Source organism: Elephas maximus, chromosome 21 (genome assembly GCF_024166365.1).
Source record: "Elephas maximus indicus isolate mEleMax1 chromosome 21, mEleMax1 primary haplotype, whole genome shotgun sequence".
In the NCBI taxonomy this organism is placed as follows: domain Eukaryota; kingdom Metazoa; phylum Chordata; class Mammalia; order Proboscidea; family Elephantidae; genus Elephas; species Elephas maximus.
This window is the reverse complement of record NC_064839.1, coordinates 10,988,627-11,012,627: the sequence shown is the minus strand read 5'-3', so window position 1 is coordinate 11,012,627 and position 24,001 is coordinate 10,988,627. Positions and strand designations below refer to the sequence as shown.

Genomic DNA, 24,001 nt, shown 5'->3' with positions numbered 1-24,001 from the left:
GACTCCCTGTGTGTGAGGTGGGCTGTGGCACCGGAGATTTTAACAAACACCCCTGTGATTCTCCTTGATGAAGGTGGTCTGGTCACCTCACTTAGAGAAACACTATGCCAGAAAGAGGTTTCAGTCAGCCATTAAATATCAGCCAATCATGAAAGGAACTGTGACCCAGTCTGCAGTTCTCCTCTCATCCTGTGTGCCTCCAGGAGACACTGTCAGGTTGTGAACACATCGCAATCTCCTGCTTGCAAGAGAAGCAGAGCAGGCCTGTGGTCAGAGCCTCTGGCCAGTCACAGGATTAGCTGAGAAATGAATAGCCTTTCATTATATGTGTCTGGTTCCTTCTATTATGGCCGATGATATCATTTTTTAAAATTTACACTGGTTAAATCTGTTTCCCTTTTAAATGTTTGTGTTTACCTAAGAATGAAAGACGATTTAAAGAGAACTGTTAAGCGAAGTAATGGCATGGGCAGTACACAAATGAAGGTCGGGAGGTGGTGCTGGGGGCCTCTCTTCTTACACGGCTTCTACTGCAAAGGAGGAGCCCTGGTGTCATAGTGGTTAAGATCTACGGCTGCTAACCAAAAGGTTGGCAGTTCAAACCCACCAGCTGCTCCTTGGAAGCCCTAGGGAGTGGTTCTACTCTGTCCTACTGCAAAGGTAAGAATTGTGTTTCATGGCAAATAGGCATCCGTTGAGTGAGTTGTGTAAGGCTGGGTGGGTGGGGCTGAGTGGGCTTGAGGAGGGGAAAACACTGGGTGACTCACATCTGGCCAGGGCTCTTGGGCAGAGCAAATGTGAGAGGGATGGCCAGTTCTCCATGACCCCCAGCCGTCAAGTTGTAGATGCCCCTTCCAACCCTTTTTACAGAGTTCCTGGAAGCAAGGTGTCAGTGATGACTGGAAGCCAGCTGAAGATCCTTTCTCCTGGGGTTTCCTCTCCATTCCTCCTCTCTTCTTTCAGACCCTTCTCATCTGCCAAGGATCTCTGACCCCACCTCTCCGAGAAGCTTGCTGCTCCCCACAGTCTCCCCTCTTTAATCCATCCATTCACTAGCCTTTTGTTGAGTGTCTCTTCTGTGAGCCAGGCCCTGGGCTGGGTACCCTGAAGCCTGACTTAGATTCTCAAGGGCAGCCTTGCCACGAGTTGCTCCACACCCTTCCAGGGCCAGGAGGTACTGGGCTGAACCAGGGAAATTTTGGCCATTGCTAGAGGCTGTTTTTAGTTGGCCTGTCATTTTCATTCTTCACCCAGCCTACCGGACACTGTGGATCTTCTCCAATGAGGTGAATTTATTGGTAAGCTAAGTCCCTAGGGTGTGCAAATGCTACCGAAAAGATTGGTGGTTTTGACCCACCCAGAGGCACCTCAGAAGACAGTCCTGGTGATCTGCTTCCAAAAGGCCACAGCCTTGAAAACTCTACAGAGCAGTTCTACTCTGTGTCCCTGGGGCTGCCATGAGTTGGAATTGATTCAGTGGCAACTAACAACAACAAAATGAAGCTTCAGGATCTGTCAACTGCTGGGAGGTGCTGGGACTTGAGACATGTTCTGGGTATGGAGTGGAGGCCAGGGTGCTACCTGACAACACCTTGTACCTATGGGTCTGTGAAGGTATTTCTGTCAAATTGCCTAAAGAAATCTGAAAAGAGACCTGGATCTCTAAGCTTCCAGCATTTGTTCTGATTTATTTTCTCATTTTACTTACTCATTTTCATATATATTTTTTTCAAAGCGTACCCCATGTTGTATAAAGCTCACACCCCACACAGGCTCTCTTGAGTCCACCCTCAGTAAATGGAGAACAAGTCCTCGATGGAGGTCCTCCTTCTCTTTTTTGCCTGTCTTGGACAGCCTGTCTCCCCAGACCTGGCTCCTGGGTTCACTCCGAGCTCGGTGTAACTGGCTCTTGAGGTGGCAGGTGCCCACTTAGCCTGGGTGCACACATTTCTCCTGAACTCCCTCCCTGTACTGCCCACTGCACTGAAGAGGGGGGGATAAGGCAGATGAAACACGGCCCTGTCCTCAGCTGCTTGCCCAATGATGATGGAGAGGCTATAGCTCTGGCATATGGAAGGGGGGCTCTCTCTATGCTGGAGACCTTCATGGGAGGGAGAACAGAGGGCTTAGAGTGGTCAGGGAAGGCTGCCTGGAGGAGGCAGAGTTGTTGCTGAGGCTGAAGGGGAGCAGGGCTTGGGCTGGAAGAGAAAGGTGGACAGGCATTCTGGTGGACAGAGAAAGAGCCCTGGGAGATCCCAGCTAGGGATGAGGCAGGGGACCTGAGGACACCAGCCTGGCAGATAGAAGGACGGCATGTATCAGAAATGGTCTGCATGAGATGGTGCATTCTGGGGCCTCCAAGAACACATGTAACTTGCTTTTTTTCCTTCAGGCTAAGCTATTTTTCCAAAGCAGTATAACGTATATATTTTAAATCCATGTGCACAGATATATTTTAAATCCATGCCCAGAAGAGTAGACAATGAAATGTCTTCCCCTCCTGCCTCCAAACCCCAGCTCCTCACCCCACATGGAACGGCTGTCCCGACCTGGCCCCACCTGCGCAGCTTTCTGGAGATGTTCTATGCATGTGCCGACGCCTTTGAGCTCCCTTTATCCGCTGCTCTGTGCTCTGCCTCTTCCCCTCACCACCTATCGCCAAGACCGTTCCATATCAGGATGTCCACATCTGCTCAGCCCTTCTTGCCCCTGGAGCTGCCTAGCAGGGGTGAGCAGAGGATGGGGGGAGCTGTTTGCAATGGGACAGAACTACTGAATTCTAACCTTGGCTCCATCACTTGGCATCTGCAGGCCCCGGACAAGTGGCTTGACTCCTGAGCCTCAGTTTCCTTATCTGTTGAACTGGGAGGCTTCTAACTCCTTCCTTGTGGGGTTGTTGGGAGGAAAAAGAGAGAGACCAAGTCTAAAGCCCTGGCACAGAGCCTGCCCCAGACAACACTCAGATTGTGGCACCTCCCGCACTTGTCCAAGGAGGCAGGAGGCCCAGAGGGACCCCTCTTGCCCGCCTTCCAGAGTAAACCCTGAAGCTGGCCCTGCACCTCTGCCCTTCTCTTCTTGGGGGGTGTTTCTGCCACCCCTGTCCACGAGCCCCTCAGGATCACCTGTGGCACCCAGGAAGGGAACAGTAGTTAAATGTCACCCAGGCAGAAAGACTGCTTTTTTCTCTGTTTATTTAGACTCTGGTGTTGGACTTGGTTCAAGCATGAGGCCAACCAGGGGGCTGGAAAGCCATTTTTGGCTCTGCCCACCCTGATTCCCTTCCCACCATTCAGCTGGCCACGGTGGCCAATGGCTTTGTGCAGAAACGCAGCACCACGCTGGGGTCTCGTATGGAGATGAAAATTGAGGGATAAATATACAGGTTTAATAATATTCTGTCATTTTGACAGTCTCTGCTGCTCTCCTGTGATATTTTAATCCACTTTGCATGCTTTCAACATTAAGAACTTCTGATGAAGTTTCACCAGGAAGATAATATCTTCATATAATGGTCTTGTTCTTTGTCTGTGATTCTGAACACAAATTTATTTGCTTTTATCACTTTGGACTAAAGAGAAAGAAAATGAACCATTAGAACAAAGGCTTCTATTACCCGCACCCCCCCTCCCCCGCCCTGTATTCTCCCCTGGAAGCATCACTTCCGTTCTCTTTCATCTCTTCACTCTGCGCTGGCAGGTACAGCTGCATTACCTGCCCCGGCGCTGCCTTTGAGGTTAATATTTCAGTTCAGTCCTTCCTGTAGCTGTGGCAGTGAATTAAATTAGTGCCAGCAAGAGGAGTGAACTAAATAAACTGTAAAGTAATGCCAACTCTCCCCGCTCCCCCTGGGCAGTTCTTGTACCTGGCTACATTTTTAAAAGAAGTCTACAGGGACTTGCAAGAAGTTGTCTTCAACTACAGGTGAACAGGACTTCAGAACTGCTCAGGTTGTAGTTCAAACTATATTCATTTGCTCAATCATTGGTTCCGCACGGAGTTCTCAGGCGAGTCCTTGGGTGGTACAAAGAGTTAACGTGCTCAGCTGCTAACTGAAAGAGCGGAGGTTTGAATCCAGCCAGACGTGCCTCAGAAGAAAGGCCTGGTGATCTACTTCTGAAAAATCATCCTTTGGGATCCCCGTGGAGCACGGCGCTGCTCTGGCACACGTGGGATTGCCATGAGTCAGCGTCGGCTCGCTGGCAACTGGCTCTTGGTTTTACGCACCAGGCACAGTTCTTGGCCTTGGGGTACAGTGTTGAATGGGGCGCGGTGCTAGGGCAAGTCTGCAGTGGGACACCCACGGATCTGCCACAGGGGAGGAGAACAACAGGAAATGAGGTCTGTTGTTGTGGCCGTGGGGTGCCGTTGAGTCGATTCCAGCTCATAGTGACCCCACATGACAGAGTAGAACCGCCACCACTAGGTTCCCTTGGCTGTAATCTTTACAGAAGTAGATTGGTAAGTCTTTCTCTTGCAGAGCTGCTGGCTGGGTTCAAACTGCCTGCCAACATTTTAGCTTGTGGCTGAGCACTTTACCATTGCACCACCAGGCCTCCTAAATAAAGTCTAGCCGGAGAAAGAAGACAAGGCACCAGTCTTTTAGGCCCTACAAAGAGTTTGGATGTGGTTCCCATTACACGGGGCGCTGCTGGTGGATTTTAAGCAGGGTTGGCAGAGCAGGAGTGGGTGCTGGGAGGCCAGCAGGGAGAAAAGTGTGCTGTCGGGCTGGGTCCAGGGGGTGCAGAGAAGGGGGCATATTTGGGTGTATCTGGGCACATGATGCCACAGACAATGCTCCCCAGTCTCCCTTCCTCTTTTCCTCCCCCCTTTTCTGCCTCTCCCCATCAAGAGAGAGGAGATGGATTTTGTTTCCGCATGAGTCTGCTGCTTTCTTCTGACCTGGGCCTGCTTATATGGACACAGAAACAGCTCTCAGTCAGAGGTAGGCAGACCCCCCCCCCCACCACCCCTGCTCTGAGAACTTGATTCCCCTGGCAGCCTGGGATGGAGGGTGTGATGGAGTAAAGGTGAAGACCACCCAGTTGATTAGGTGTCTGTCTGCACCCCCCTTAAGGATTGCTCTCCTCCTCCGAGGCAGGGAGGTAGGGTGGAAAGGGAAGGAAACTGCTTACGTCCCTGTTACTACTCTTCTTTGGACTTCTTAGGGTCGGATATCTGAGCTTCTTTGATTGCAGGACCAGGGACAGGGTCTGAGAAAAGCCCACCCCTCCCTGACCTCCCACTGCCTGGACTCCTAAGGTTAACACCTGTTTCTACCACTTTTCCACCAAACGCCATCACACTTCAACTTCCTTCTCTGTAAAATGGGTCAATAGTCCAGGCTTGTCTACTTCTAGATCTTCTGCAATGCTCCCCTGGAAAGGAAGCAGCAGCACAATGGCTGTAATTGCTCAGTACCAAGGTGCTAATGACTGTCATGGATTGAATTGTGTCCTCCCAAAATGTGGGAGTCCTGGTGGCGCAGTGGTTAAGAGCTCAGCTGCTAACCAAAAGGTCAGCAGTTCAAATTCACTGGCCGCTCCTTGGAAACCCTATGGGGCAGTTCTGCTCTGTTCTGTAGGGTCGACTATGAGTCAGAACCAACTCCACGGCACCTAACAACATGATGTTAATGAGGCAGGATTAGAGTCAGTTAAGTTAATGAGGCAGGATGAAATCTACAAGATTAGGTTGTATCTTGAGTTAATCTCTTTCGAGATATAAAAGAGAAGCAAGCAAAGAGGAGTGGGACCTCATGCTACCAAGAAAGAAGCACCAGAACCCAGGGTCCCTGTGCTGAGAAGGTCCTAGGCCAGGGGAAGATCGATGACAAAGACCTTCCTCTAGAGCTGACAGAGAAAGAAAGCCTTCCCTTAGAGCTGGCACCCTAAATTTGGACTTCCAGCCCCCTAAACTGTGAGAGAATAAATTTCTGTTTGTTGAAGCCATCCACTTGTGGTGTTCCCGTTATAGCAGCTCTAGATGACCAAGACAGACATGAATGAATGGTGGAGGGAGACTCACTTTAACTCTGGCTGCCTTGCACCTGGGATTGCAAACTCAGCACGTCACAGGGGCCAATGGAAGAGGTAAGTGAGGGAAGTGAGCTGGGAGGTTCTGTAGCCCACCCAGGGCCCTGTCAACGACAGCTCCTGCTGGCCACGGCCAAAGCCTGTAATCTACCACCACGGCTGAGAATCTGGATATTTATGGGAACTGCCCCAATATTCACGTGTCAACAATGAATTCAGATTCAGCAGCACCCGATGGACCAAACACAACCCATCCAGGACTGGGTTTGCCCCATTCTGTGATCACCACCTGAACTCACATTTCAGTGCTCTACAGGACAGAAGGATTTATCAGTGGAAGTTCTTTTTCCTAAGACCTACTGAACAACTCACTCCTTCCTCCTCATGGGTGACACTCAGAGAAGCTCAGAGGAAGCAGCCCTGCCAATCTTTCTTCGCATTCCCTGGGACACAGAGACTGCTTCAGGGATAGGCATGTGACCCACACTACCTGAGCCAACCTGGTGTGGTGAGACTTTTTTCTGGAGTCCTGGGGGGGAGAGTTGGCTTTGAATGAACTTAACTTAGAGGCTAGTGCTGTACTCATAGGTAAGAGGACAGCTCATCTGAGAATAAAGGCTGCGTCAGAGAGGAGCCCAGAGGAAAAAGAAACCAGCTTCTGATACCATTCATTTAGCACCTGGATCCAGCTATGCCTGAAGTCCTACCCTGGACATTTCAGAGGCTTAAGCTAAAAGCCCCTCTTTGGCTTAAGTCAGTTTGAACTGTCTGTCCTTTGGAATTGAAGCAATCTAATGAATACAGAAGGACACATCCCATTAAGTAATAGGATGAAGGTGAGTCCAGAGGGGACCACAGGTATTTGCTCAGTCACAGAGTGGAGAGCACAGAGTCCAGGCAGCAAGCACCACTCTCCCAGTGGTTGGGAAGATTGCCAGCACTGGAGGCCAATACATGGCAGGCAATGAACAGGGAATTTACAGCTTGGCTCTACCATCAGCTTGTGTTTGCCTTTTAAAACCTCTCCCTTCCCTCGCCCTTAGGCCTTTGTCTCCCAGAATGTCATAGTCATGATGTTATTGAGTCACATTTGTTGAGAGCTTACTAGACTCCAAGTGTCCATACCTTCTCAGTGGATGTCCCTGACAACCAGTAGATTGTGCTATTATACTTCATCTGCTTCCCCAGTGTTACCCCCTGGGAAGAGGCACAGGGCTGGGCCCGACCTCAGGAACCTCCAGCTCTGAAGGCCTGTGGTGTTTGAGGCAGGAGGCCAGGGCATCCTCAGAGGGCCTGTGACAATGGGGAAATGGCTAGGTGGGGAGGTGCTTCAGCGCCTGCTCTGGAGCTTCCAAGGCCTGCCGCGCAGAGCCCTTGTTAAAGACTGGTCTGCAGTACCCTGCTCCTGGGATTTTGTGTGTTCTTTTTGGTGAGGATTTTTGCAGCTATCTCTGGGTTACACTGAGAAGTAAAAAGGATGTAGGGGAAGATCACACCATTAAATATTAATATTTTTTCTTTGTTTTAATTAGTTGTTTTCCCCTATAGGCAGGTAGAAGGACAGAGCCTTCAGAGGCCGGTTAGTTATCTTAAAAAAACAAAACAAAACAAAAACCTCTTTTATGCAATCAGTACAATAATTAAGACACACTATTTTTTTCCCAGGAAAGGGAACTAATTACTTCAACCTTGAGCAGATTGATCCATTTTTATGTGCAGTTTTAAAATCTTAGAGCTTTTTGTGAACCATTAAAGAGAAGGCCAGGATGATCACCCGCCATTTGTGGAAAGTCTCAGCCGGGAAAGCGGTGGGGGAAGAACAGAGGAGAACCCCCTTGCAGGTATAACCCCCAAACAGAGGAAGAACAGAGGAGAACCCCCGTGCAGGTAAAACCCCCAAACAGAGGAAGAACAGAGGAGAACCCCCGTGCAGGTATAACCCCCCAAACAGGAAGAACAGAGGAGAACCCCCGTGCAGGTATAACCCCCAAACAGAGGAAGAACAGAGGAGAACCCCCGTGCAGGTATAACCCCCAAACAGAGGAAGAACAGAGGAGAACCCCCGTGCAGGTATAACCCCCAAACAGAGGAAGAACAGAGGAGAACCCCCGTGCAGGTATAACCCCCCAACAGAGGAAGAACAGAGGAGAACCCCCGTGCAGGTATAACCCCCAAACAGAGGAAGAACAGAGGAGAACCCCCGTGCAGGTATAACCCCCAAACAGAGGAAGAACAGAGGAGAACCCCCGTGCAGGTATAACCCCCCAACAGAGGAAGAACAGAGGAGAACCCCCGTGCAGGTATAAACCCCAAACAGAAGAAGAACAGAGGAGAACCCCCGTGCAGGTATAACCCCCATACAGAGGAAGAACAGAGGAGAACCCCGTGCAGGTATAACCCCCCAACAGAGGAAGAACAGAGGAGAACCCCCGTGCAGGTATAACCCCCAACAGAGGAAGAACAGAGGAGAACCCCCGTGCAGGTATAATCCCCCAACAGAGGAAGAACAGAGGAGAACCCCCGTGCAGGTATAACCCCCCCAACAGAGGAAGAACAGAGGAGAACCCCCGTGCAGGTATAACCCCCAAACAGAGGAAGAACAGAGGAGAACCCCCGTGCAGGTATAACCCCCCCAACAGAGGAAGAACAGAGGAGAACCCCCGTGCAGGTATAACCCCCCAACAGAGGAAGAACAGAGGAGAACCCCCGTGCAGGTATAACCCCCCAACAGAGGAAGAACAGAGGAGAACCCCCGTGCAGGTAAAACCCCCAAACAGAGGAAGAACAGAGGAGAACCCCCGTGCAGGTATAACCCCCAAACAGAGGAAGAACAGAGGAGAACCCCCGTGCAGGTATAACCCCCCCAACAGAGGAAGAACAGAGGAGAACCCCCGTGCAGGTATAACCCCCCAACAGAGGAAGAACAGAGGAGAACCCCCGTGCAGGTAAAACCCCCAAACAGAGGAAGAACAGAGGAGAACGCCCGTGCAGGTATAACCCCCAAACAGAGGAAGAACAGAGGAGAACGCCCGTGCAGGTATAACCCCCCAACAGAGGAAGAACAGAGGAGAACCCCCGTGCAGGTATAACCCCCCAACAGAGGAAGAACAGAGGAGAACCCCCGTGCAGGTATAACCCCCCAACAGAGGAAGAACAGAGGAGAACCCCCGTGCAGCTATAACCCCCCAACAGAGGAAGAACAGAGGAGACCCCCGTGCAGGTATAACCCCCAACAGAGACACCAAAAGTAAGCACTAGCCTCACCGATAGCAATTTTGGCATCAACCAAAATGTGCTCCCGTTTAGTGCGGAGAGGATACAGAAGCCCAGCTCTCTTTCCCTGGGCTTTGTCCTCAGAATGTTCTCACTGAGGAGTGGCAGGATCCCTGCTCCCATTCCTGCCCATGTCCTTCAATGCCCTGCTAAATGCCACCTCTTCCATGACGCCTCCCCTGATGCCCAGTTGGGAGGAGTGCTGCTCCCTCTTCTGGCCCTGGCAGTGCTTCCTGCGAAGGCCCTCTGAGCCTGGTCACTCTCTACTGCTTGTCCAAGGCTGCTGGCTGCACGCTCTCTCCCACGTACCTGTTGGCACTCCTGGGCTGGGGAAGGTCTTGCATTCTGCAGAGAGACAGGCCAGGCTCCATGCCTACCTGCTGCTTGCTAAGTGTCACACTGGAGAGGAAGGGAAGGAGGCGGCATGGGAGCGAGGGAAGGAAGAAGGAATGAAATCCTTATTTTATATTTTTAAAATAGAGCTATTTATTAAATATTGTCTCTTTCCAGAAGGGTGAGTCTAAGTGGTGGTGGGCGAGGGGGTTTGCTGTTGCTGAGGGGAGTGATGGGTGTGAAGACGCCAGTGGAGAAGAAGGACCTCCAAGAAAGAGGAGTGGGGAAATGGTTGAGGTGAAGGAGGAGACCCCACTGGGAAGACGGTAAAGCCTGGAGCGTGAAGAGACAGTGGGAGAGAAGCTTGAAAGAGAGGGAGGCCCAGGCTGGCAGCTTGAGAGGGCTTGAGAAGGAATGGACCAGTTTTAATTTTATGAAGTTGTTTCTACTGTGTGCAGTGTGAATTCTGTCCCCTGTGCTTCTGTAAAATGTCCCATCAAATACCAATGTCCTGCGAATGTGTGGTGGAGATTTTGTGTCTGTGAAGGTAGGGCTGGAAATCCTGGTGGCACAGTGGTTAAGAGCTATGGCTGCTAATCAAAAGGTCGGCAGTTCGAATTCATCAGGCACTCCTTGGGAACCCTATGCAGCAGTTCTACTCTGTTCTATAGGGTCGCTATGAGTTGGAAACAACTCGACGACAATGTTTTTTTTTTTTTTGGAGGTGGGGCAGGCTGTTCAAATGGCTGAGTTTGGCTCTGAGGTGGACTCAGGCAGGAAGACCACTGGTGGAGTCCTCCGCTCTCAGGAGACATGGCTGGATCTCCTCTCACTATGTGTCCATACTTCCCCAGCTTCTTAGGGTGACAGCAGGCGATGTGCCTGGGCTAAATTCTGGTTGGACATTTTGCTTAACCTTTGAGACCTGAGCTTACTCATCTGCAAAGTGGGATAAAAATAATTCCTTACCTTGAGGTTGATGTGAGGCTAAAACGCATGAAGTTGTTAGAACACAACGTGGCGCAAAATCAAACGTTAGACATTATGCTCTCATCTCCACTCTTTAATCTGAAGAAGTGTGTGTAACTCAGAGCAGAGAGTGAATTGGAAATATATATAGAAACCTTTAAAATATTCCTACTAGGGTTGCCAGATAAAATGCAGGACTCCCAGTTAAGTTTGGATCACAGATAAAAAATGAATAATCTGAAATTAAAACTTAACTGAGAGTCCTGTACTCATCTGTACAGTCCCTGGGATACTATTACTCGTCTTGTCCTTTTTCCTTCTTCTCATTTCTTTTCTCTCTTCTTCCCTCTTTTTGTTTTCCTTGCTCCTTCTTTCTCCTTTCTCTGGTATTCTTTTCTGTTCTCCAACCTGCCTCAGCATCAGTGTTATGGATTGAATTGTGTCCCTCCAAAATATGTGTCACCTTGGCTAGGTCACGATTCTCAGTATTGTGTGGTTGTCCACCATTCTGTAACCTGATGTGATTGTCTTATGTGTTGTAAATCCTAATCTCTGCCTGTGGTTAATGAAGCAAGATTGGTTTATGTTCAAGGGAATTAGGGTGGGATGCAAAACCCTACTCAGGTCACATCCCGGAGCCAGTATAAGGGGAGCTTTCCTGGGGTGTGGCCTGCATCACCTTTTATCTTACAATAGATAATAGAATAGAAAAGCAAGTAGAGATAGGGAACTTCTACTACCAAGAAAGAAGAGTCAGGAGCAGGGTGTGTCCTTTGAACCCATCATCACTGCCCCGAGAATCTCCTAGACCAGGGGAAGATCGATGACAAGGACTTTCCCCCAGAGCTGACAGAGACAGAAGGCCTTCCCCTGGAGCTGGCACCCTGAATTCGGATTTCTATTCTCCTAGTAAGAGAATAAACTTCTATCTGTTAAAGCCACCCACTTGTGGTGTTTCTGTATAGCAGCATTAAATGACAAAGACAATCACTTAGGACTCTTAGCATGAAAACAGCAAACCGTCAAACAACAGCAAAGATCCAACTAGCCTGTATACAAACAAGATTTATTTCTACCATTACTGAAAGCCAAGAAAAGCTTTCAGGAATGGCATGATCAGAGCTCTGCATCTGTTTCTTGGCAGTTCTCCCCCTGGGCCCTTCTCTCTGTGTAGGCTTGGTCCCTGGGCTAGCTTCCCTTATTGCAGTCACAATGGTTCCCATAATCCCAGGTACCTTGCCTGCATTCCACACAGGCCCATCAATGAGATCGTTTCTGCCTCAACATTCTAGAGGGGTCCTGAGAGTCGTCTTGATTGGACAGGTTTAGTTCATGTGCCCACCTCTGAACTAATGATAAATTCTACCCATACCTGTTGCTGTCGAGTTGATTATGACTCATAATGACCCTATCGGACAGGGTGGATCTGCCCCATAGGGTTTCCAAGGAGTGCCTGGTGGATTTGAACTGCTGACTTTTTAGTTAGCGGCTGAACACTTAACCACTGTGCCAACAGGCTCTGACTAATGAAATGTCTTGCTTTATTTAAGTCATTCAAGACCTAATCTGTAATTGTGGGTTGAGTCGTGGAGCTGAGGTGGATACCTGAAGAAAAACCTCAGAAGTGTTGAGAAGGAGACAGAAAAAGGATTCTGGGTTGATATCCATCAAATGCCCACTGTGTCAATCAGCAGGTATTTGGGGCTGTCAGCTGAGATCACCTGGGGAGGGACCAGACAATGGCCTCCTTCCGTGGTATCACTGTTCACCTGCTAAGAGCAAATGCTGGACATATGGTGGGAGATGGCACAGTTCAGGCCATTTCTGGGACTGTGTGTCTGAGTACTCTAAACCTGCCATCAAGTTGATTCCAACACATAACAACCCTATAGGACACAGTAGAACTGCCCCATAGGGTTTCCAAGGAGTAGCTGGTTGATTTAAACTGCCGACCTTTTGGTTTGCAGCTACCAGGGCTCCCTGGATACTCTGGGCAGACAGAAATGCTGTTGTTTGATTGGTTCTAGCATGATGGACCCTGCATGATGTGAATGACCGGGGAACTGTGTAAGTCCTATGTCCTAAGCACCCTCTCCTTCCTCTCCCCGTCTCTTGAGTCCTCCTACTCTGTTCTTAAAGCTGAACACTCAGACAAGGGCTGTTCTTTCTCTCTTTTCTTTTCTCTTTCATCTCTCTAAGTTACAAAGTTCTTTAAAAAAAAAAAAAATTCCATGTTTCCCTGCTGAGACCTTGCCTAATGAAGTATTTTATAAGATTCTCTCCTTTAAAAAGAATGAGGTTGAATGCTTATTAAATTAACTTTTTGCTTTAATGTGTTTCCTCCATATTTCATGCTGTGGACACAACTGTTTCTGCAAATGACTTTCTCCAAGATGCCTGATTTATTTTTGATTGCCTCTGTCCCTCAATTTGGTTCCATGCTACACTTGTTTAGTAGTTAAAGCCTGGAGATGTAACAGGTAAAGACCTCTCCCTTTGGCAAGGCCAGGCTGGGACTGGCAAGGGTGGGGACACTTCCACTGTGACCAGTTGGAGCAAAGCACAGTGATTTTCCTGTGGCTTTCAGAATTGAAATACAAATAATGTTTCCCCCGTTTGTAAAACATTTTATAGCTTGGAAAGCCATTTACATGCCTTATCTCAAATACTCCACATTTTGTTGAGGCTTTTGTCCACAACTCATAAGGTCATTAAATCAGGGGTTATTCCCATATTAGGGGTAGAAGAAGAAGTGACTTGTTAAACGTCTTGCAGCTGGCAGGACCACCTATGGAGTATAAGTTTCCTGACTTTAAACTCTCAAAAAATGAAAAGTCCAACCCCTAAAAGCTTTTGTCTTAAATATTTGTGTTTTTGAAAGAAAATATTTATACAGAAGAAATCCATATTCATTGTAAAAAAAGAAAGAAGCCAAACAAGCAATATGTACCTGTATATGTGCGCGCGTGTGTGTGTGCACCCACTTGAGGACACATATATTCATTCATAATCCCCGCACCTGAAGGTGACCGATGTCTGAAAGGACAGGAGGACTTGAGCTAGGCTCTGGGGTAAGTCTTGCCCTGCTAGAGATTCAAGTGCCCTTCTGGACCTTCCCAACCCTCTCCCCACTTCCTGTATCACCATCTTTAAACCCAGTGGGTACAGGAAGGTCACATCTATTGTCAATGCCTGACCAGCATCCATTCCCTCTTCTCAGGATCACAGTACCTCAGTTTTCCTCTGGAAAACCACCTCCTCACTATCAATCCCTGCAGTGAACGGGCTGATTCATTCCAACCCCAGATTCAAGGGTGATCATGTGACCTAGATGTAGCCAATCAGAGCCAGTGACACTGAAGAAACCCTTGCTCTGCCTCTTGGGAAAAAGAAGCTCTATGTGCCAGACATAAAGCTGAAGGTGGCCATCTTGCCACCAGCAGGCATTTCTTGAGAGTTAGCCCACCTGGTGGAAAGCAGAGCTGGGAAACTGAGGGCAAGACCACATCCTCATGTTGTAGTTTTCAGTCACATGAGCTGACGACTTCCTTTTTTGCTAACTCCAGCTGAGTTGCATTTTCTGCCATTAGCTTAGGGCGGGAAATGGATGACTACATGCTTATCAGAGTAGAAATGAGAAGTTACTTTTAAAAGAAAATTACTGTTTTTTAAGTGCACAATTCTGTGGTTACTGGACAGCTACAGAGGGGGAAGATTTTTCCCAAGTTTTCTATGATCCTAGAGAATATGAGATTTCTACTATATCTGAGCTCTGCTCGAATTCCTTGTTTTCTTCCTGTGTACTGAGGACATGCTTTATAAGATTTCGATCTTTTGAAATCTGTGACACAGGCCTACTTGGTGAACTTTCCATTTGCACTTGGAAAGAATGTGTATTCCGAAGTTGTTAATGTTGTTGTTATTAGGTGACTTCGAGTTCTTCCAACTCTTAGCGGCCCTATGTACAGCAGAACAAAACACTGCCTGGTCCTGTGCCATCCTCAGAATCCTTGCTATACTTGAGTCCATCATTGCATCCACTGTGTTATCCATCTCATTGAGGGTCTTCCTCTCTTTAGCTGACCCTCTACTTTATCAAGCATGATGTCCTTTTCCAGGGACTGGTCTCTCCTGATAACATGTCCAAATTATGTGCGATGAAGTCTCATCATCCTTGCTCTAAGAAGCATTCTGATTGTACTTCTTCCAAGACAGATTTGTTTGTTCTTGCGGAAGTCCATGGTATATTCAATATTCTTTGCCAACACCATAATTCAAAGGCATCAACTCTTCTTCAGTCTTCCTTATTCATTGTCCAGCTTTCACATGCATATGAGGCAATTGAAAAATACCATGGTCAGGTACATCTTAGTCATCAAAGTGACATTTTGCTTTTGAACACTTTAAGGAGGTCTTTTGCAGCAGATTCGCCCAATGGAATGAGTTGTTTGATTTTTGACTGCTGCTTCCATGGGCATTGATTGTGGATCCAAGTAAAATGAAACCTTTGACAGCTTCAATCTTTTCTCCACTTATCATGATGTTTCTTATTGGCCCAGTTGCGAGGATTTTCGTTTTCTTTATGTTGAAGTGTAATCTGTGCTGAAGGCTGAAGTCTTTGATCTTAATCAGTAAATGCTTCAAATCCTCTTCACTTTTAGCAAAGCAAGATTGTGTCATCTGCATATCACAGGTTGTGAATGAGTCTTCCTCCAGTCCTGATGCTGTGTTCTTCTTCTTACAGCCCACATTCTTGGATTATTTGCTCAGCATACAGATTAAGTATGGTGAAAGGATACAACCCTGCCACACACCTTTCCTGATTTTAACCACGCAGTATCCCCTTGTTCTGTTCGAAAGACTGCCTCTTGGTCTGTGTACAGATTCCTCATGAGCAAAATTAAGTGTTCTAGGATTCCCATTCTTCGTGATGTTATCCTAACTTGTTATGATCCACACAGTCAAATGCTTTGTATAGTCAATAAAACACAGTTAACATTTTTCTGGCATTTTCTGTTTTCAGCCAGGATCCATCTGACATCAGCAATGATATCCCTCATCCCACGTCCTCTTCTGTATCTGGCTTGAACTTCTGGCAGCTCCCTGTGCATGTACTGCTGTAATTGCTTTTGAATGATCTTCAGCATAATTTTATTTTCATGTGATATGAATGATATTGTTAGATTATTTCCGTATTGGTTGGATCACTCCTGTTTGGAATGGGCACAAATATGTACCTCTTCCAGTCAGTTGACCAAATTTCTTGGCATAGATGAGTGAGCATCTCCGGAGCTGCATCCATTTGGTGAAACTTCTCAAGTTGTTTTCTGTCAATTCCTGGAGCCTTGTTTTATGCCAAGGCTTTAGTGCAGCTTGGACTTCTTCCTTTAGTACCATTGGTTCCCGATCATATGCTGCCTCTTGAAATAGTTAAAGGTTGACCAATTCTTTTTGGTACAGTGACTGTGTATTCCTTCCATCTTTTTTTGATGTTTCCTTCGTCATTCAATATTTTCCCTGTAGAATCCTTTAATATTGCAACTGAAGGCTTGAGCATTTTTTCGGTTCTTTTAGCTTGAGAAATCCCAAGCATATTTTCTCTTTTGGTTTTCTATCTCCAGGTCTTTGTGCAATTCACTTTAATAGTTTACTTTGTCTTCTTCAGCTGCCTTTGAAATCTTCTGTTTAGCTCTTTTACTTCGTCATTTCTTCCATTCACTTTAGCCACTCTACCCTCAAGAGCAAGTTTCAAAGTCTCTTCTGACATCCATTTTGGTCTTTTCCTTCTTTCTCTTCTTTTTATGACTTTCTGTTTTCTTTATGTATGATGTCCTTTATATCATCCCATAACTCGTCTGGTCTTCAATCATTAGTGCCCAATGCATCAAATATGTGGTTGAGATGGTCTCTAAATTCAGGTGTGATATACTATGGTTGTATTTTGGCTCTTCTTGTTCTAATTTTCTTAACTTCAACTTGAACTCACAGATGAGTAATTGATGAACTGTTCTGCAGTCAGCCCCTGACCTCGTTCTGAGAGAAGATATTGAGCTACTCCATCGTTTCTTTTCACAGATATAGTCGATTTGATTCCTGTGTATTCCATTTGGCAACATCCACGTGTATAGTCACCATTTATGCTGTTGAAAAAAAATGTATTTACAAGGAAGAAGTCATTGTTCTCATGAAATTCTATCATGTGATCTCCAGCATCATTTCTATCACCAAGGCCATAGTTTTCAACTACCAAATCTTCTTTGTTCCCAACTTTTATATTCCAATCACCAACAATTATCAATGCATCTTGATTGCATGTTTGATCAAATTCAGACTGCAGAAGTTGGTAAAAATCTTCAATTTCTTCCTCTTTTGCAATAGTGGTTAGTGTGAAAATTTGAATAATAATCGTATTAGCTGGCCTTCCTTGTGGGCATATGGATATTATCCTATCACTGATAGAGTTGTACTTCAGGATAGATTCTGAAATGCTGTTTTTGACAATGAATGTGACGCCATTCCTCTTTAATTTGTCATTCCAGGCACAGTAAATCATATGATTGTCTGATTCAAAATGGCCAATACCAGTCCATTTCAGTTCACTAATGCCTAGGATATTGATCTTTATGTGTTCCATTTCATTTTTGATGACTTCCAATTTTACTAGATTCATACTCCATACATTCCACTTTCCAATTGTTAATGGATGTTTGCAGCTGTTTCTTCTCATTTTGAGTCATGCCACATCAGCAAATGAAGGTCTAGAAAGCTTTCCTCCATCCACATTGTTAAAGCTGACTCTACTTTTCCTCAGTCGTATTTTGAATGCCTTCTAACCTGAGGACTCATCTTTCAGAACTGTATCATACAATGTTCTACTGCTATTCATAAGATTTCCACTGGCCAATTTGTTCAGAAATCCTTCTTCATATTCTGTCTTAATCTGGAAGCTCAGATGAAACCTGTCCACCATGGCTGACCCTGCTGGTATTTGAAATACTATTGGCATAGCTTCCAGCATCACAGCAACCCACAGCCACCATAGTACAACAAACTGACAGTAGAGTGGTGGCCCCTCTAGTATGCAGTGACTTACATCTCTGCTCTGATCATTTTTGCTTTCCAAGCTGCTTTTTAGCCTGGATCCCTTGGAGTCTTCTTGTGTCTGAGTAATTTGGTGATCAGTCAATGATTTGAACAGAGATTGGGCTTTGGCTTTCTTCTGCTTGAAGCCTGAACTACACACAGTTGGGGTATCCACTCAGTTAAAAAACATTAAACTCACTGATTTTGCTTAGGGTAGCTGTTTCTTCTACGAGCACGTTCATCTCTGATCTCGGCTTGCTCTTTTACCAGACCTCCTGTGTCTCCCTCATATACGTGTGATTTAGCTGGTAGCCAGGGCTTGTGCCTCATTCTTGCAGTTCTCTTGCCTCCAAAAATTTCTGTTTAAAATTTCTGTTGTTTTTCTAGACCTGAACTCAGATCTCTATCTGGTAAGGTTGCAATTTTCACTGCCATTTTCTGCAGCCATGGCAATGAGGGTTGGCAAGCACCCTCAGACCACAAAACCACAAACTTTCAATTTTTATCCCTTTCAAGTACAGCTTGTTGAGATTAAACTACTCCAGTTCTGTCTGCTTTTGGATGTTTTCCTATTGTCTTAGCGATCTAGTGCTGCTGTAACGGAAATATCACAAGTGGGTGGCTTTAACAAACGGAAATTAATTTTCTCAAACCTTAGGAGGCTAAAAGTTCGAATTCAGGGTGCTGGCTCTAGCGGAAGGCTTTCTCTCTCTGTCAGCTCTGAGGAAAGGTCCTTGTCTCTTTGAGTTTCTGCTCCTGGAGATCTTCATGTGGCTTGGCATACCCCGCTCCCTTGCCTAATCTACTCCTTTTATCTTTTATAAGAGATTGACTCAAAACATACCCTACATTAATCCTGCCTCATTAACATAACAGAAAACTCATTCCCAAATGGGATTATAACCACAGGCACAAAACAAAAAACCCATTGCCTGGGAGTCAATTACAATTCATATTGACCCTATAGGACAGAGTAGAACTGTCCCATAGGGTTTCCAAGGCTGTAGTCTTTACGAAAGCAGACTGCTACATCTTTCTCTAGTGGAGGTTAGGATTTACAACAAGTATTTTGGGGGGACACTATTCAATCTGTAACACTTGTATTTTTAAAATATTTGTTTTGTTTGTTTCATCAAGTTGGCATTATTATTATCTGAGGAAGAGCTCTTGTAACCACTTCATTCCACCACCATTGCTCAAATAGTTCCTGGATTACCCCAAAGTCCATCCACTTCTGAAAACAACAAATCAGTGTACGTCTTTGCCTCAGTGGAAGGCTGGCCTTATTCTTGTTCTATTCTTGTTCTACACACTGTATAATTAGGCTTATGAACTCCATGGTATGAGACTCATGAATGGATTGAACATGAGTCCAAGAATTCTGCACCAGTACAGTTTGAACAAAATATCAGCAGCATTGGGTGAAGGACTTTTAGAGTTTCCTCCAGTTGCCAGAGGTAGCTTTGTCTAAACCCAAGTCTGAGATCTAGGCTCCAGGGCTTGAAGGAATCTCTTAGGCCTAGGGATTCCACTCAGATGCAGTAGATCATAGTGGCTCTACACAGAGAGTCCTGGGGACCTGGCCTTTGCTATCCTCAGAAGCTGATGCAGACTTGGTCTGTCCTCAGTCCAATGCTTCTTCACAGGACTTCTTTCTGAGTGGGACTGTGTTCTCTGTGACCCACTCAGAAATGTGTGAAGTTGTGTCCATTCCATTTCTGTCTTGGCTCAGAATGGATAATGCTGTCCCATCACTTCTCATTCCTTTCTTTGTTCAGTTAGCATTTCCAGAGTCTCTGCTCCATGACAGATTCTCTCTCGTTGGACTCTAGGGGTGAAGAGAATGATTTACAGTCACTTCCCTGAAGGCACTCATGGCCCATCGCAGGGACAGAGCAGAGAAATGCAGTGTGCTGTCAATGGTGGAGTATTTTAATACAGAAAAATGTGTTTGGTTTGGTTTGAAAGGCAGCAGGGAGGATCATAGAACCAGACAGCCTGAGTTTGCCTCCCAGCCCAGACACTGACCATGACCTTGGGAAAGTCATTTAACTTCTCTGTTCCCTGTTTCCTGGGAGAAGGAGGGGTAGGTAATAACAGTTCCACTTCAAGGAGATGTTAAACCAAAAAAAACCCAGTGCCGTTGAGTCGATTGCGACTCATAGCGACCCTATAGGACAGCCAGGTTAAATGAGTTAATATATATGTAGCACTTACAACAGTGCCTGGCAGGTAGTGATGGCCATACAACTGTTATTTTCTTCCTTTTCTTTGTCGCACTAGGTGATCGTAACGTAAAATTATCTCCCATCTCCTGCCAGGATGTAATAATAAGCCATGCTTGCATTCTAGGCAAGGGGTACTCTGTTTTTCCATTGCTAATAATTCAGGCTCTAGGGATAAGAAAGCATCAAGGCTTCCCGTGAGAAGAAAAGAAGAGAATAGGGTTTGAGGCAATGGTAGAAGGAAGGGCTAAATACCTCTCAGGAGAACAGGGAGGAAGGAAAGATCTCTTAAGACAAAAAAGGACAAGGATGTTGAGAGAGGAGGGAAGTTACCAGTGGGTCACCCACACTCGGGAAAAACATCAAAGAAGGGAACTTGTTGGGGAAAAAACAGAGGCTTTAACTGGAAAAGACCTGCAAGAGATCCCACGCGAAAGCCCAAGAACGGCAAGGCAGCTAATCCTCAGGACTACCAGCTTAACACCTCTCTGCATCCTATGCCTAGACCATGTCAGATTTACTTTATTTTCTTTGGTTTGAAAGGCTTTATAGCATAGAGGCGAGTGCTTCATTCTGTCAGTGTCCAGCACACTGTTCTTTGGCTGCCCAGCAGGTGACACCCACAGCTGTTCCAGGACTCCATTTAGTTCCAGACCATTATCTCCTGCGATACCTCACCCCCTTCACAAAGCTCCAGAACACTAAATGCAAGAAAAGGATGTTCCCTCCCTGTCTGTAGTAGGGGTGGTGCTGAGCTTATACTCAAGAACTCATGCCACTGGAATATTTTGTAATGCCCTCTCCTCCCAGTCACATAGCGCAGCCCTTGCTCTCAGATCACTGGTCTCCAGTGCTGACGCTGCATGCATGCCATAACCCTCATGGCAACCTTGAGAGGTGGGTATTATTCCCCTCCTACAGAGTAAAAATAGATAGAAGCTCGGAGAGCCAAGGGCTTTGTCTCACTTCTAGTAGGTAGTTGAACCCAGGAAGTCTGGTTACAGGACTTGTACATTGAATGCTATGCTCTTCTGCCTCTACTAGAAGGACTTGGAATAGGTTTTTGAAGTTTACTTCTGACTTTTTGTTTTGTTTTTAAATGTTTCTTCAAAGCTGCAGCCACCACCCAGTGCAGGTTCAGTCACATGTGTAAATTGCACAGATTCCTGGAGATGCCCGATTGGGTTACTGAGGGGGCACGATGAGCAGCCTGGGATTGTTGTGCTTTTTCAGGGCTGGGAGGAAAGGAGCCAGTGCTGCAGGATTGCCCTGGAAACCTGTGATATACCAAAGGAAGCTGTAGTTGGCTCCCAGAAAGCATGGGGAGAAGTCAGAGCCTCAGGCAGAGTCTGATTGGAGCCCTCAGGCTGCAGGTGTGAAATTAAGGGCAGTATTGGCAACATGGCCTGCTTGGCTAGCTATTGGCAGGTTCAGGCCTACAACATAAGCCTCTCTTCACCAACCATCAGTCCATCCATCCATGCATCCATGCATCCATCAACCATCCATCCATCCATCCATCCATCCATCCATCCATCCATCCATCCATCCATCCATCCATCCACCCATCCATCCATCTATCCATCCATTCACTATCCATCCATGCATGCAAGCATCCATCCATCTTCCATCCATCCATCCATTTATCCATCCATCCACCCACCCATCCACCCATCCATCCATCCATCCATCCATCCATCCATCCATCCATCCATCCATCCATCCATCCATCCATCCATCCATCCATCCATTCACCATCCATCCATCCATCTACCCATCCATCCATCTATCCATCCATTCACCATCCATCCATGCATGCAAGCATCCATCCATCTTCCATCCATCCATCCATTTATCCATCCATCCACCCAACCATCTACCCACCCATCCACCCACCCACCCACCCACCCACCCACCCATCCATCCATCCATCCATCCATCCATCCATCCATCCATCCATCCATCCATCCATCCATCCATCCATCCATCCATCCATCCATCCATCCATCCATCCATCCATCCATCCATCCATCCATCTATCCATCCAACCATCTATCCATGAATCCATCCAACAGATATTTGTTAAACACCTACTATGTGCCAAGCACTGTCTTAGAAGCAAGTGAGTGATTCTGTGATAGACAAGACAGGCATAGTCCCTGTCCTCATGGAACTGATGTTTGTGGGAAGAAGGCACTCAATTGGCCCCTTCCTGGCCAATTCAGTGCTGTCTCCACTATGATTTTCGCCTCTTATTTTTTCTATAAATGTTACAGGAGAAAGCGTATGCCTCCCTCAACTCCTGATGTTTGAGATCTGCTGTGGCATGGCAGAGAAAGCCCAGGTCCTGGTGTCAGACTCACCTGGGTTCAAATCCTAGCTCTGCCACTGACCAAGACACGCGGCCTTCAGCTGATCAACAAACTACTCTGTGCCTTCTCATTCAGCTGATCAATGAACTACTTTGTACCTTCTCATTTCTGAAGTGGAGATCATAATATCTTCTTTTCAGGGTTATCATGAGGATCAGAGGTAGTCAGTCAACACAAGTGGACTGACCACCTACTAAATGCTGGGCCCTGGGGCATTCGTGATGAGCAAAATGCAAAACGGAGGTGGACCCACCACCTCAGAGCACAGTGGCCTGGAGAGGTGGGGCTTGCACAGTGCCTGGCACCTGGTAGGTGCTCCACACATGGGAGCCCATTGCATTGGGAAGACTCTGCTAGCAGCTGCTCCAAGCAGCCTGATGAGCCTGTTCTCTGGCTGCAGGTGAGTGGCCTTTGCTATTCTGGCAGTTACAACCTTGTTGCAGGCCATGTGCTGATCAGGGGCCTCCCAGCTGCACTGCCTGACTTTTTTCAGGGTCACATCGCATCAGCTTCTCTTAGTTGGCTTCCCCTCAAGCAGGCAGCTTGGGAGCCCCCACAAGGTAAAGAAGTCTGCAGATGGACGTTCAAGCCACTTGAGTAGGGCTTTCCAAAATTTATTGACCTCAGAATATGTTTTGCATTGAAGCCTAGTATGGATGTGTATGTGCAGATATAAAACTGAATCAAAAGCTTATGAAACAAAGCTTACCCTTACCGTGGGTGATGCGCTCATATTCCTCCCACTATTCTATTCTGTTTTTTTTTTTTTAACTGCTAGTTGAGATTCCTGAACTGATTTTATGACTTACTAATGGGTCCTTGGAGCTCTGGTGGCATGGTGGTTAAGAGCTCGGCTGCTAACCAAAAGGTCAGAGTTTGAATCCACCAGCTGCTCTTTGGAAACCTTATGGGGCAGCTCTATTCTGTCCTATATGGTCACTATGAGTCGGAATCAACTTGACAGTAACAGATTTGGTTTGGGTTTGGTTTAATGGGTACTCGCCCATAGTTTTCAAAAACATTGCCCTAGTGGTTTATGTGTCTATCTGTGCCCCCCTCCCGCCCCTTACCTGCCTCCTCTCCTTCTTCTCCCATTTCTCTTTTTATCTTATTCCCTTAGCCTTGACCTCAGCTGCCCAGCCTACCCCCACAGTGAAGGCATGAATGACTGACCAATGACTCGACGTCTCATAGGCAAGCAGCACCTGCACGGTGTTGGCAAGGACGAGTGACCACCTGACATCAGGGTGCGAGCTGGAACCAGAGGGCCTCACACAGCACAGCCACATAGGAGGCAAGTGTGGGGTAGCAGACAGGACTGAGATCAGAGGGCAAGGAGCCAGGAGGACCGAGGGGCAGGGCAGAGCTCTTGGCCCTGGAGAAGTAGCACAGGGCCTACTTGGCTGAGCACTGAAGACAGGCTGGAGGGTGAGAGCTGTCCACAAGAGGTGCCTGAGCCACACTAGAAATCAGGGTTGGCTGTGCTCGGCCACCTTTGGACTGTGAGCTTCCTGGCTGCAGGAGCAGAGCTGTGTTCATTGCTGTGGGCCCAGGGTCCAGGTCATGACTTGGAACATTCAGGGCTCAGGGATGGTCTTAAAATAACAAATAACAATAAGCCAGAATCTCTACCCTTGAAATTTACTCACTCATTATTCATTCTTCCAAGTCTGAGCCAGACACAGTATTGAGATCTTGGACTCAGAGATGAATC

At 46.9% G+C, this 24,001-nt stretch overlaps 1 long non-coding RNA gene across 1 annotated transcript; it reads left to right on the top strand.

The window, feature by feature from the left end:
* Positions 1-6,024: 6,024 nt before the first annotated feature.
* LOC126064979 (uncharacterized) lies at positions 6,025-23,575 on the top strand. The gene is made up of 3 exons (XR_007514699.1): positions 6,025-6,089; positions 22,428-22,687; positions 23,408-23,575. It is a non-coding gene; the product is annotated as an uncharacterized LOC126064979 (long non-coding RNA).
* The last annotated feature ends 426 nt before the right edge of the window (positions 23,576-24,001 follow it).